Source organism: Amia ocellicauda, chromosome 15, assembly GCF_036373705.1.
Source record: "Amia ocellicauda isolate fAmiCal2 chromosome 15, fAmiCal2.hap1, whole genome shotgun sequence".
NCBI classification, from domain to species: Eukaryota; Metazoa; Chordata; class Actinopteri; order Amiiformes; family Amiidae; genus Amia; species Amia ocellicauda.
The window spans coordinates 30,797,639-30,812,672 of record NC_089864.1 but is presented as its reverse complement, the minus strand read 5'-3'; the positions used below and the strand labels follow the sequence as shown (position 1 = coordinate 30,812,672).

Here is a 15,034-nt window from a genome sequence, read left to right as displayed (position 1 = left end):
GAATAGTTTAATTTCTTATAAAACAAACTGACACCAAGGAACTACTGACTTGTGACGCACAGTGACTAATTGGGTGGTAAGAGAATTACTTCACTGACACTCAAAGGTACCGAAGTGCCACCCAGGGTGAGTACTTAAGGAACAATGAGACCTGTGAATAGCTACGGATCAAATTGCAGTTTTGATTTTTGAGCTAGTGGGCCTTAAATTATACGGCATGAATTTAACTTGTTGGTGATTGTGACATGTCCAGCTATGCATGTTTTTGCTCAAGCCTCAATAAATGTATAGTAAGAGGAAGAAATGTCAATCTAATCTATAGTGACAAGTTGAGTAGGTGTGGCTCAATTGTAGATCTTGTATACTGTGTTATTAATTCATTTGTGGCCTGAACAGCGTACAGGGTGTGTATTTTGGATGTAAATATCAGGAGAGTGTTCATTTTCATATTCTGGGTTATATGCTAGCAGTTGTCTGTATATTTACTTACATTTGAAGTTTTATCTTGAAAAATATAATTCCTATACCAATAAAATTGGTCTCTTGGAACAGCCAATGACCTTCTGTATGAGTCTTGAGTAGGTTACATATGTGTAATATGCTCTGGTTTTCTATTTTAAATTCTGTTTAATCTATGGAAATGTCTAAGTAGTATTAAAATGAATGTTGCTGTTACATGAGGTATCCTAGTAGGGATGGGAATTTCAAATAGGCTACTTGGGGACCAACATTTTTGTTTGATCGATTAATGCGAGTCCCTGCTTTTATGCTCACAAGATGAATGTATATACAGGCCTACTATACATTTACAGCGTAATAGTTTAACATAACTAGATGTCAGCATCTGTTTTTGGCATCAGATTAATTTAAATTAAATTACTTTTTTATTCAATAGTATTTAAAAATAAAGGAGTATACCCAATTGTAGTTATAGAAATTATACTGCAGTCCAATGTTATAAGACAAATAAAATCCAAAACTTAAAAAAACAAATCTTTTAAGTGTAGTAGTTATTCTGGCTAAAAAAGATCCATAAATTCCCCAAATATTTCATAAGATTTATTGGAAGCATGTCCTCCACTGTCATTTTTGTGATAAGATTTGTTGTTTTCTCAGATCGAGAATGATCATGTACGTCATTGTTGTTTTGCTCCGCCATCTTAGTTTTCCTTTAAGGCAACTGTTGGGTGTTTTCATTTCAAGTGGTTAATCGTCAGAGCAGTTGATTTAGATTTTTTTAGATACTACACAGTGCTGTATTTACATTTCACTACTCAAAATAATTTCACGCTGAGTTCCTTTTGGAAGGGAGTTTGAAATTACTGCTGGTCGCCAGTTTTCAGCTCCTTCAACTTTGCCCACATAATCAGCCAATAGCTGTACCCTCACAGCCATTTTTCATAAAACTTCTAATAAATGTAAATCGCAAATAGCACATATTTATAAAAATATATACATATTTTGTTGATGTACACCTGTATTTTGGTATTTGGATAGTTAACTAATTTTCGTGTTTTGACTCATCCCTATACCTTAGAGATTGGTTTAATGGCAATGTGTTCTTGCATTTAACTTGTCTGATGGTGTGGATATACTAAAACTCATCTGCATTTTTCAGTTAATTTTTGTCTTTTCGTTAAATATAGTAGGGATGCACCGAAATGAAAATTATTGGCCGAAACCGAATATAATGAAACGCATGGCCGAAGGCTGAATACTGAACGTGGTTTTTAGCATTTTTTTCCATTAATTTTGCCAATTTTTTCACCACTGCATAAATTAAATAGGCTAAATGTGCTTTTTACTATTTTGTCTTGCTTTTCAAAGACAAAATCAATTACAAAACTACAATTTAAAAATATTTATTTAACACTGAAAATGTTTTTAACATTCCAGCAGACATTATACCAACACACAATATAACTTAAAATAAATAAATTAGTAAAATACAAATATTTTTATTTGGCCATCTTTGAGCCCCCCTTCTTGAATAGTCTATATTAGGTCTATAACTGACTGAGGGTGCATAAATGTGTGGTGAACATGTTAAAATGTGGCAATTATTCAGGTAATTAATCAATCACTAAAACAAAAGCTAATTGCACACCTGTATAGACTAGACAGGTGTGTATGAGGGAAACGGATCCGGATAGAAATAACATGCTCCCACACAGCTAACAAATGAGAAGGGGTGTTATATGGTGACACATTATTGCTCTTCATACTCCTCTTCCTCTTCACTGCTACTTCCTTCTGTGCGTTTCTGCACGTCATTAAAAGGATTTCATTGGATTGGCTAGATATTCACGGTCACGGTCTGTGGTTGGGTAAAAAATATATAATCTATAGGGATGATGACGGACAGTGATGTTGTGTCCATTGGTCAATACCATGCACACCAGCAAAGACGCGATGTAAACAAACTGCACGTTTCTCTTCAGCAGCATCTCTGCTGCACAGCAAAAAATTGATGTCTCTATCGCAAATCATTTCCCCATAAATTAATAAGTTGTAATTGATGCAATTGATGAATACTTATCTAACACAACAACTTTGTTAAATATCTATGTAAAAATACATTATTAGAAGATGTATGGAAATGGCATAATAACAGCAGACCTGTCAACTCTCATGCATCTCGTGTCAGACTCTTGTATTATTGTCCCGACATTAGCACAACTTTTTATTGTCACAATTTCAAATTAACTATAAAGATTGTGACTATTTGTTTATAGAGGAATATTTACAGCTGTAATTGACCGAACAATATGTTTTTCCTTTTCATTTTTTAATACATTTTCATTCAATTGCCAGTTTAGCAATGTGAGCTGCAACGAAAATGCCTTAACATTAGCGTCCTTATGGTAATGTTTTCCAGTCACAACAGCGAAATACAAAATGTATAAGACCTATCTATCTAGCTAATTTACACAATCTACTTGACTAAACAATTGGCTTTTCCTCTCCACACCTCACTCAGTCTGCTACTCTGTGTTCAGAAACACAACTGTGCGCTCGAGTTCCAGCGAATACAGAATAAAGAGCAATAGCTGGCTGCTATTTGATCGCGTCATCAAAAATGTCATTGTTCGGTAAAATTTATTCGGTCTCTTCACTAATTTGGCAAATTTTTGCTATTTTCGGCCGAATAATTTCGGTTGCCGAACATTCAGTGCATCCCTAAAATATAGGCAGTTACCATACAATAGGTGTTTGTGGTTGCTTGTATCCTCTGCCACCAGATAATCTGTTTGCTGTGTGAATGCTGTGGATACCTTGTCTAATTACCCACTTCTTTAAATGTCATCATTAGCTTCCATTGCTTTATTGTTCATTGTTAACTTTTTATATTAGTTGAATTAGTTGACTGCGATGGAAGAAATGGAGGACTGCAGAATCCAGAATAAAATATGGGCACAATAATGTTTCTAGGCTATATGTGCCTGTTGTGCATAAAATATATTGCAGTCTCTGATTTTCAAAGCCCTGTATCGGATGAGGAATGGCAGATTGGCCTTTACTAGTCTTTGTTTTAGTGCCCCTGGGAGAGCTATGAGTGTTAAATTAAGAGTGATTGGCCTGGTAGAATATTTTTGTGACTAGAAATTCAAGGGAGACATTACTGTAGTTTAAATATTTGTAAATAGAATGAGAAAATAGACTTGTGCTGCAAATGTGTCACATTTCTTTGCACTGAATAGTAAATTATGCCCTGTGTCCATAGAGGGTCCATTCATAGTATGTTTGTTAGAAGACAGGGCAGTGGGGAATTATCTGCAGTACACTGAAGTGATTTTGCATTCATGCTGTAAGCGGAAGCATCTTTAATTGGCCTCTGTTTTTCGGACTGAGAACCGACAATCTCATAAGAGCAGTGTTTATAGGAAAATTATAAGGAGGCCTGTGTATTAAACATTTTAATAATAAAACAATCTAAGCATAAATTGTTACATAAAACCGAATGTTCTTTTAATATATATTGTAAATGTATAATTTGGTGTTGGATTTAATTTTCAAGTAAGCCATTTGTTTTGCATGTTGTTTTCCAGGTAGGCTATTTAATATTGTAACAAAAATTCATTCTGACTTAATCTTTTCCCTGGTAGCTTAATCATTTGCAATTTTAATGCATTCTTTAAGCATTCAAGCAATATTGAATCTTTAAAAACTACCAATACTCAAGGCATATACTTTCCATTTGACAGTCTTAGTTTAAGTTTAGTTTGCATAATATAATGGCATGAAAGAAGGGGAATGTTCTGTAATTTATACATTTTCATAGAATAGATTTTCATAAGAACAGGCTTTTATGACATGGAATTTGGATGTTTGTCTGTTTTTCAGGTTTGAATGAAAATCCACTTCAATGGAAATCAAAGATCAAGGGTTGCTTTTATTCTCATTATAAATCAAATTTAAGTATCATATTTAGCTATTTATTATGGAGTGCTTTATATTTTTGCAGTAGATGTGTAGCCCTATACCAAGATCTCACTGCATTGTTAGTTGGGGCCCCACTGGCTTTTTCTGAGTTAAAGTAGTCAAAGAGTTAAGGTTCCTGTGACTAATGGTGTGTTTTAAATTCCAGCAGGAACTAGAAAGCTGAATCAGATACATAGTTACCTCTTTAAACCTTCTGGATGTGTCTTTAGAAGTATAGTTAACAAAGAGAAGCAGACAAATTCTCTGGAATCTACTTTTTAATCTAATGTACTGTTCTGCACCCCTGCATCATCATCCTCCTGTTATTCTTCAGGTGCTAAGACTAATTTTCATTGTTGTATGTTTATTAATCTAAACGTCCTTTCAATTAGTTTTTATTCAGATATTCTGCTTTTAAGCGTGAAGTTTTATTAAATTAAATAAGTATAATTATTTATCTAATCTAAATTCCAACATTCAAATTTTGTAGGCACCAGAACTTTTTTGCATTATCTTTCATGTTGTCTAATTGCTATCTGCTTAATGCTTGTCTAACATTGTGTAATTTATTTATGTATTTGAGTTATGTGCAGATTGAATACCTGGGTTATCATTGCAGAGAGACTCTTTGCATTAAGCAACACCATTTTATTTATTACTTTGTAACAAACATACAAGCAGAATAAAATAAATAACATGATAATTCAGTAGCTATAACAATTATAATAGTGCAGTCAGGTGACACACCAAAATAACTACAGTGTGATTACATCATAAATGAATAATATACAGGATGTGTACAGAGAAGGAAGAAACCCCATCCAATAGACCATAGTCATCAGTATTTCCCTTTCTTTAAATTGTTCCTTAGCTCCGATTAGAATGGGAGGAAGAGCAAAGTGATGTTTCCTTTGTGGCATCTGTTAAAGTAGTTCTTCATTGCTTATATTGTTTAAAGTCAGGCACCTACTAATATAATGTCATGTATGAAAATGTTATAAAAATAAATAAAATTCTGTTCTGTGCATTTAAAAAGAATAACTGTATTGCTGATTTAAAAAAAATACTTTCTAATTATATTGTGCATCTAACTAGGAGCAAAACAAATACACCTAAAGGAGGGCAAATTAAGCTTTCTGAATGAGAACACATTTCCAAATGATTACTGTTTGAACCTGTGAAGAAAAATAAAAACAACCTGCTTACTGGTTGCAATATGCAAATGAGCATGGGGAAATTTTAATTGCATGGAGACTCTCCTCAGCTCTGGGACAGTTAGCAGTGATGCCCTGGACTTTTTCATTTAGCTCAGTAGTCCAAGAAAGGAGCAGGTTTCTTAAAGGTGGGAACTGAATACTGTACAGTCACATTGAGAATCTGTGTGTTTTCTATTAACCAAACCATCTTTGTTATGCGGTTAAATTTTATACAAAGACATGTACACCATTGGGAGGAAATCTAGTCCTGGGGGGCCTTCTAGGTGTCTTTCTAGGTCTTGGCCCACCTCAACTCCCAGTTAAATTAATTGTACCATTTAGTATTTGCTAAACTGAAGCAAATTATCATGTTTTTCTGTTTCTGGGATCTAAGGAGACGTACACAACCTGAAGGGATCCGGCCCTGCACTACCAGGGTTCCCAACCACTGGTGTATAAATGTTTATTTTTGAAGCTCGGTGGCCAAGTGAATTTCAGCATGGGTCAATCCCTATTTACTCCCATATACTCGCATTCTTGTCTGTCAGGTGTCATGGCCACTTCTCACAGTGTCTCTCTTCATTTAGCAGCGGATTCACAGCAGAGGGAGAGAAACAGGAAATGAATGTAGTGGCCACGAGAAATATTTTGCTGGTAGCGTAGAACATGACGGCCTCCGAAGAAAGAATTCTAATCTCCTGTAGATTTTAATTCCTGTCGGTGAAATGCGGAATGTCTCCTTTCCAAGGCTTCCTTTATTTATTTTTGTGACAATGTTTGCTGTAATTCTTCAGATTTCCTCTGGGTCAAGGCTAGAGCTTACAAAGAAAAGCGGCTTGTTTTCCTTTTTTAATGTTTTTATTTTCAGGTAAATTAAGTAGTGTAAATGTTTTGGTTGAATGACGGGGTTTGACTGCTGTTACTGTACACAAATAAACAAGTAGAGCTTTTATTTGCTTTAGTTTCTTTTACTTCGTGATGGATGAATTAACTTTTTGATGACTGGTAACTGAATATGTATGTCACTGTTTTTTTCTTTCTCTTAGAAATCTCTTTCCAGTTCAAAGATTTTTCAGTTATTTTTGGCCTGCATCTACTTTGTGGAAAAATAATCGGCTAATACATTTACAGAAGGAATTTAAATCCTATTTAAACATTTTGGGTTATTCTCTTATGCTACAGGTATTCTTTTTTTCTATACTGGTTCATATATTATATGTGCTGACTAACTATTCTCTTTACTTGAAGTACTTGTGAAGGCTTAAAGAGGGGAAATTACAACCGAAAGTACAGCAACTTTGTACCAGAAGGCTTAACTAATGAAAACAGCATGGTGAACTGTTATTTAGCTCCTTTTTTAATGGAATAGTGAGAAATAGAATATGTGGCACTGTTGTAAGCTTTAAGGCGATTTATCCTTCTAGTAAGGCTGATACTGTTAACACTGTTAAATGACAAGTTAAAATCACCCTTGAAATATAAAACTGACTTCAGTAGAGGGAATTGTGGTTTTAGCTCTTAAACTGAATGAATTCTCACTCCTGAAAAATTCCATGCCATTTAATTGGAAAATTTCAGACGTTCCTTTCTTTCCACGCTGCATCAATTCCTCCTCCTTAATATTTTTTACATTTAAGAATGCTTTGAGAGTCATCTTATATTGGGTGTCCAGAAGTGGTCAATGTGAAATTGTATGAAACCAAAATAACACACAGCTTTGTTACAATTATGGTCTAAAGAGATTGTTGAACACCATCAGCCTACAGAAAAATGTAAAGCGGTCTTCATAAATATGTATAAATAAGTAATTAATGAACAATATGTATTTAGCTTAATCATTTCGCCTTTAATAACAAATATTTCTAATTAATGTACCCAAATTAAGGTGGTTATTTTAGTATATTTCCGTTTTTGTGGAGGATAAAACTCGTTCATTGAGGATGATTATGGCGTCACCCTGCATGTATTGTAAATAGGAGGTATGTGTACAGGTCGGACCTAAGATGGTTAATCTGCAGTGTAAACACTGAATAAAATGTTGATGAGAAACATGCTGGCAGTCGGACTATAGCTGCTTTAAGTCCTACCTGCACTGTAAACACAGTAGAAGAACATCATAAGAACATAGTTTACAAATGAGAGTAGGCCATTCGACCCATTGTGCTTGTTTGGTGTCCATTTAATAACTGAGTGATCAAAGGATCCTATCCAGTCTGTTTTATAATGTTCCCAGATTTTCAGATTTTCAGCTTGTGTGTGTGAAGTTTGTTCCAGATTGTGACAACTGTCTGTGTGAAGAAGTGTCTCCTGTTTTCTGTCTTCAGTATAGTGTATGAAGCACAGTTTCTGGAATTCTTCATAATTCTTTAAATTCCTCTCAAAGGATGTCAGTCAGTTATGAGTGGGCAGCTTGTTTTTCAAGTATGGCTGAATTACATAATTCACTATAGCTATACCAGTTTGTTGCATTGCAGTTTTTGGTGCTCTTTTTGGAATATGTAACATGTTTACTAATTATATTTATACAGTTTTTTTGTGGGTCATATCAAATGAGGTTATTTTGTCAGGCGAGCAAGTACTCTATCAAACCAGTATAAGAAGGAAGACTGATTATGCCGACAGTGTGATTGGGTCTTTAGCTGAGGCAGGCCTTCATTTGGATTTGTGGTTTCTCTTAATGTGCTTTTCCCCCCTGAAAATGTAACTACAGTACTTACTGTACTGTAAATAAAATTACATCTGAGTTCATGATATTGCCTTTTGTTCTAAAATGCAGTTATTTTTATTTTCGAACTAAGTCCGATGGTACATTTAATACAATTAATAATAACTAAATTAAAAAAAAAAGCTATTTTAATGTAATGCCAACCATTGTTTTGAGAGACTACCCAAGACCAGAGCAAGCACAACTGAAACAAAAATTAAGTGGCTAAAAATTGTAATACCAAACCTTGTAGTACCTGCTCCCATTAGAGAAAATAAAATTAGAAAAGACAGCAGCTGTTAATGACGTGAAAATTATTTTCCTTCTGCCTTGCACCTTTGTACTAATATCTCATAAGTGGTGCAGGACATGTTCATGTATCTGCTGTGGATATATATATATATATATATATATATATATATATATATATATATATATGTCTACCTGTTTTTTATTTTATGTGGGTCACCTTAATTGATCTGTCTGGAGATGCTAATCTGAGGTAATTACTGTAGGAATTTGGTAGTTTTTTTTAGTTTCTCAAATTCGTAATGAGAGAATTAGCAGTCTGGGCACAGAACTGTGGGAATTGGTAAATGTTATGACACCCTCCTGATTTTTTTAAAATGACTAATGGCCATATCTAATTGCCTTGTTGTACTGTCCTACAGATGTTCATTAGAATTTATATTTGTGAAGTAAATCAGTCAGTGCAAATACATGCATCAAAGGAGCAGAATTGTAATTTTGAATGTTATCCAGTATCTTCATAATCCATACTTTTATTGAAAATTTCAGTTAATGTTTTGCTTTTTTTTTTTTTTCCTCTCCATACTGCACTGGAAGTTTGATTTGTTTTATATCCCAAATTTACTCCCTTGACAGCTTGGATTTAAAATTAAGTACCAGTGGGGATGAGAAACATATTGCAGGTCATCTTAAATTGGTTGTTTATAACGGTGACATAAAAATAAGTTTTCACCATGTGCAGTTGTAGAGAAATCTGTCCCATTTAGCTGCTCAGACCTACATACAGTGAGGGGAAAAAAGTATTTGATCCCCTGCTGATTTTGTACGTTTGCCCACTGACAAAGAAATGATCAGTCTATAATTTTAATGGTAGGTGTATTTTAACAGTGAGATACAGAATAACAACAAACAAATCCAGAAAAACGCATTTCAAAAAAGTTATAAATTGATTTGCATGTTAATGAGGGAAATAAATATTTGACCCCTTCGACTTAGTACTTGTTGGCAAAACCCTTGTTGGCAATCACAGAGGTCAGACGTTTCTTGTAGTTGGCCACCAGGTTTGCACACATCTCTGGAGGGATTTTATCCCACTCCTCTTTGCAGAACCTCTCCAAGTCATTAAGGTTTCGAGGCTGACGTTTGGCAACTCGAACCTTCAGCTCGCTCCACAGATTTTCTATGGGATTAAGGTCTGGAGACTGGCTAGGCCACTCCAGGACCTTAATGTGCTTCTTCTTGAGCAACTCCTTTGTTGCCTTGGCTGTGTGTTTTGGGTCATTGTCATGCTAGAATACCCATCCACGACCCATTTTCAATGCCCTGGCTGAGGGAAGGAGGTTCTCACCCAAGATTTGATGGTACATGGCCCCGTCCATCGTCCCTTTGATGCGGTGCAGTTGTCCTGTCCCCTTAGCAGAAAATCACCCCCAAAGCATAATGTTTCCACCTCCATGTTTGACGGTGGGGATGGTGTTCTTGGGGTCATAGGCAGCATTCCTCCTCCTCCAAACACGGCAAGTTGAGTTGATGCCAAAGAGCTCGATTTTGGTCTCATCTGACCACAACACTTTCACCCAGTTCTCCTCTGAATCATTCAGATGTTCATTGGCAAACTTCAGACGGGGCTGTACATGTGCTTTCTTGAGCAGGGGGACCTTGCGGGCGCTGCAGGATTTCAGTCCTTCACGGCATAGTGTGTTACCAATTGTTTTCTGTGGTCCCAGCTGCCTTGAGATCATTAACAAGATCCTCCTGTGTAGTTCTGGGCTGATTCCTCACTGTTCTCATGATCATTGAAACTCCACGAGTTGAGATCTTGCATGGACCCCCAGACCGAGGGAGACTGACAGTTATTTTGTGTTTCTTCCATTTGCGAATAATCACAACAACTGTTGTCACCTTCTCACCAAGCTGCTTGGCGATGGTCTTATAGCCCATTCCAGCCTTGTGTAGGTCTACAATCTTGTCCCTGACATCCTTGGACAGCTCTTTGGTCTTGGCCAAAATTGGAGAGTTTGGAATCTGATTGATTGATTGCTTCTGTGGACATGTGTCTTTTATACAGGTAACGAGCTGAGATTAGGAGCACTCCCTTTAAGAGAGTGCTCCTAATCTCAGCTCATTACCTGTAGAAAAGACACGTGGGAGCCAGAAATCTTGCTGATTGGTAGGGGATCAAATATTTCCTTATTTCCCTCATTAACATGCAAATCAATTTATAACTTTTTTTTGAAATGTGTTTTTCTGGATTTGTTTGTTGTTATTCTGTCTCTCACTGTTAAAATACACCTACCATTAAAATTATAGACTGATCATTTCTTTTGTCAGTGGGCAAACATACAAAATCAGCAGGGGATCAAATACTTTTTTCCCTCACTGTAAGCTTATCCCAATGTTTGAGGTATGTTCCCCTTTTGACAGCATATTAGCATTTATTGCTGCCGGTTTGTTACTCCCAGTTTCTAAGACATTACTGACACACCTGGGTTGTGAACCCAAGATCCCCTGGATACAAGTTCAGCACCCTTACCATACTTCCTTATGCATAGTTTGTCATGCAAGGGCCTAATTGCCAGGCTTCACATTTCTGAGATAGGGAATGCTGTTGATTATACAGAGCCAGGGAGAGGAATCCACACAGAAGTAGAAACCAATTAAATCTTAGCTTTTTAACATATACCCTCTTTAGTGTCTAATTCTCTGCTATCTGTCTTGAAAGAGAGAAACTGATGATGCATTTAAGCTTTCTTTTATGTAATAACTAAAACATTGCTGACCTGAATTTAAAGAAATATTGAAGCCTTTGCCAATTAAATTAATTCCAATTCCTGTTTTACAAAATGAAACCATTTGTAGACCTTAACATGATTTTGTTTATTTTTTTATTTTTATTTTTCTCTTCCCCAAATCCTCCTTGGCATTGACCCACTTGCCTGGAAACTCAGTTCGCTGTTGTGTTACTGTTGTACACAGAGCTGAATGAAGAGAGGTAACATTTCCAGTGCCTTGCTATGCAAAGTTTACACTTGGCCCCTCTGCAAGGTAACACGTTCAGCAGCAAACGACATGATTTCTGCACTGAAGCAATGCCTGCTAATTATAACAAGGCTCTGTGATCATTCTGTGAGCTGCATACTACTAAGCTACATTAGATTTGAAATGCTCTGACATGCAAGAACGTGTACCCCTTCATTATTTGAATATATTAACGCCCTGATTCTGATATTGAGAAGCTACACCATTAAAAAATTATAGTTACTTAAATAGCACAATATAGTACATTCATATAAAACCGATTTGATGTGAAACAGGAGCCCTATAGTGTTTGAGTTTGTGGTTACAGCATCATAGAATATCACACATTTTCACCTAATGCACCACATTTAATTGGAAAAGGAAAACCATGCAGTAAGGTGAAATCAATCCATTTTCACAAGTTCAGAGGCAGAATTGCATCTTCATTACAATTTATCACAGGACTTGAATGATTGCAGATGTTGGTAATGTGCTGTTTGAAATTTAGAGGTGAACTCTTGCAGCTAAAGCTTTTGATTACACCCTTACGGCTTGGTGTGTCCAGCTTACACTGGTTTGATCCACACTGGGTGAGACACTGTTCCTTTGGGATTCACTCTGCACATTTCCTTGATCAATCTGCATACGATCCTGTGTTGTTTAGAAATGGAATTTATTTAGTTTGATTAAAAGCCTTTATTATCCACTATGCATTTAACATCAGTTGCTGTAAATCATTAATCTTAAAAGATTAAGCAAAAAAGCAATTTTGGGTACTTATAAATGCAACATGATAAAGATAAGGAGTAAGGTATTTTGTTAACGTAAGCTTTTGTTGCAGAGCTGAATGTGCCGATTTTTATTTTTTTAGTTTTGTTTCTTGCACTACTTTTCATCAGATGTCCTATTCAAATAAGAAAGGCTAAACTCATCAGTTGGTGTTCCATTCTCAGTGTAGGCCTAACTGTTTTAAGTCTTTGTTGCTTGTTAAGGATTTTTTTTTTTTCATGAAACATTTATATTTTAGCATATTGATGAAGCTGTAGGGCACTACATCTGTACAAATACATTTTCATTAGCATTTATAAAATAGGCTATATTTTAAAGAATCTCTTCAAGAAACCAAAAGAAACTAAAGGTATTTTGAAAAAAATAAGCCTTGATCTTTTTCACAGTGTGCAGAAAACCTATGCATGCTATTTTATTTTCTTCTAATGCAAACCTATGAGAAGTGACATTTTGAGTGAAAAATAAGTAGATGAGAAACCACATCTGTTGAGTGTTAAGATCAATGGGGAAATGACAGCTGGGTTTATAGAATAGGGGAAGGGGGGTCTTTTTACGACCCGTCTGTCAGCGAATTGTGTATTTCATTGACTTGAATGTTCCCACTTGGTAATGAACACAAAATACTTGTTAGGAAATTGAGTACATTTCATAACTTGTGTTTCAGTGCTGGTAAAATTCAACGCAACCAGTGGAGTAATTAATGAATAAGGTAATAATGAAGAAAGAGGATGTGGTTTACTTTAAACCCCCCTCCCTCTCTTTTTCTAGTGAAGAAGTCACTGGCCAAAGTTATTCATAAGGTTTTAAAAGGCAGTTTCTCTTATGAGATTAAAGTGAAGGGGAAAAAAAGGCATTAATCAATTTATTTTTTTGTATATAGTAAGTGTCATTTTTTTATATGGTGTGTGCTGTGGTGACACTCAGTAGTATTCCACAACCCATTACTTAATTTCTTGCATGGGTTTGGTGTATTACTTGGAACAATTGATTTGGCAAAGAACTTCAGAAACCCTCCATTATGCCCATGCTTTTGTTGTCAAGGGTCTTAGCTTAAAATGGTCTTAATCAGCATTGCCCAGTGAGTGCCCAGGCATTTAAATACTTGGCAGGTGTATTAAGTTTTCCTGCTGAAGCCAGAATCCCAAAAAGTTGTCTGTTAATTTTCTCCTATTTTCATTGTAAGTCTCAAGGTAGAGTCTATTTTCTTGTGGATAACTGAGCTTATGAAACACTAAGATGCATTTATTTTTGGAAATCAATAGAAATATTTAGCCTAAGATTTTTTTTCATTTAGTCTATAAAATGTTTTTCTTCTCAGACTTGACTGGTCACAACTTTGTCATGAATACTTTTTAGGGTGTTTGTTTTTATGTTTTTTCCAATCAAGGCTATATTAAACTAATCTTAATGGGGCCCTAGTTCTGTCCCTGTGTTGATTTTTTGGGGAAAATTTTAATAACCTTCAGTAAGATTGATTCTTGCTTAATTGGCATTGCTTTTTACTGAATGTGGTTGGCCTTTATGTAAGGTTGTGTGCAGTATGAAGTATGCATGCAGTTAAAGCCTTTTGTGATATAAAGTTCTCCTCTGGAGTGTTGGCCTATTTATCCCTCCTTGTAGAAACAAAACTTAGCACTCTGCCGATGCATCCTGTTTTCTGAAGAATGCCATTCTAGGATTGGTTTAATGTCAGTAATGAGCTGTTGGTGCATTGTGATCTTCTTGATTTTCCTCTCTTGCTCTGTGGAACAACTTGATTAAGTCTTTTTTTTCACCATAAGTTTGCGAACAGCGTTTTCTCTTTTTTTTTTTTTCTTTTCTATTTTTGTTTCAAATGTTGTACTATGAATAGAACACCACTGGTATCTTTAACAGTGTGCTGTGAAAGTGGTGGAATAGGCCTATATCAAGGCTGTTTGTTGTGAGATTGAAGTGAAGCACAGCACAATTAGCATAATTGTTTGAGTAGAAAAGAAAAGGATACTAACATTAATTTCTAAAACGTACAGCCTTTTTCTTAATGTGTGCTTTCTATAAGGAGGATTGCAAAAACATACATTTTCAGTTTTTATATAACTCTCCAGCTTGATTGTACACTGTACAATTCTAGAGACCCAGAAGTCTGACAATCTGACATCCTGGCTTAGATTAATTTCATAACCATAACAGCATTTGAAGCCACCAGTATGGTTTCTAGTAATGAGCTCTTTGCTGCTCTGAACCTGTGCAGTAAGACTGTTTAGGCACTTAAGGCACTGATTGATGAATACTTGGATAAAAACAAAAAATCACATTTTGATGGCCCACTGGTAACCTTTAACTTTACTTTGAGGGAATGCAGTCCAGGCCTTAAAATACAGGCATCTGAAAGGAAGTCTCTGCATTATTTATGTGCTCTCAGACTATATATTTTTCAACTTTTCTCTGAACGGAACACCCAGGTCTTCACAGTGAGGGTGGATAGATACCACAGAGCATAGTTATGACATATTGTATCTGCCATCAAACGCTTTCCAGTTCTTTGAACACTATACAGACTGACAGTGCACATACTTAGTACTCAGGTTTTCACTTTTTGTGTGTGTGTGGTTTCAAGTTACTGTAATATGGGGTTCAGAGCAAGGAGATTATTACCTTTTATTATATGCCTCGATGC

General features: G+C 35.6%; 1 protein-coding gene across 7 annotated transcripts in view; it reads left to right on the top strand.

Annotated features, from left to right (window-relative positions):
• The window catches only part of LOC136772021 (serine/threonine-protein kinase WNK1), a 182,483-nt gene that overhangs the window by 6,247 nt on the left and 161,202 nt on the right, over positions 1 to 15,034 (top strand). The gene's annotated exons all lie outside the window — the stretch shown is intronic.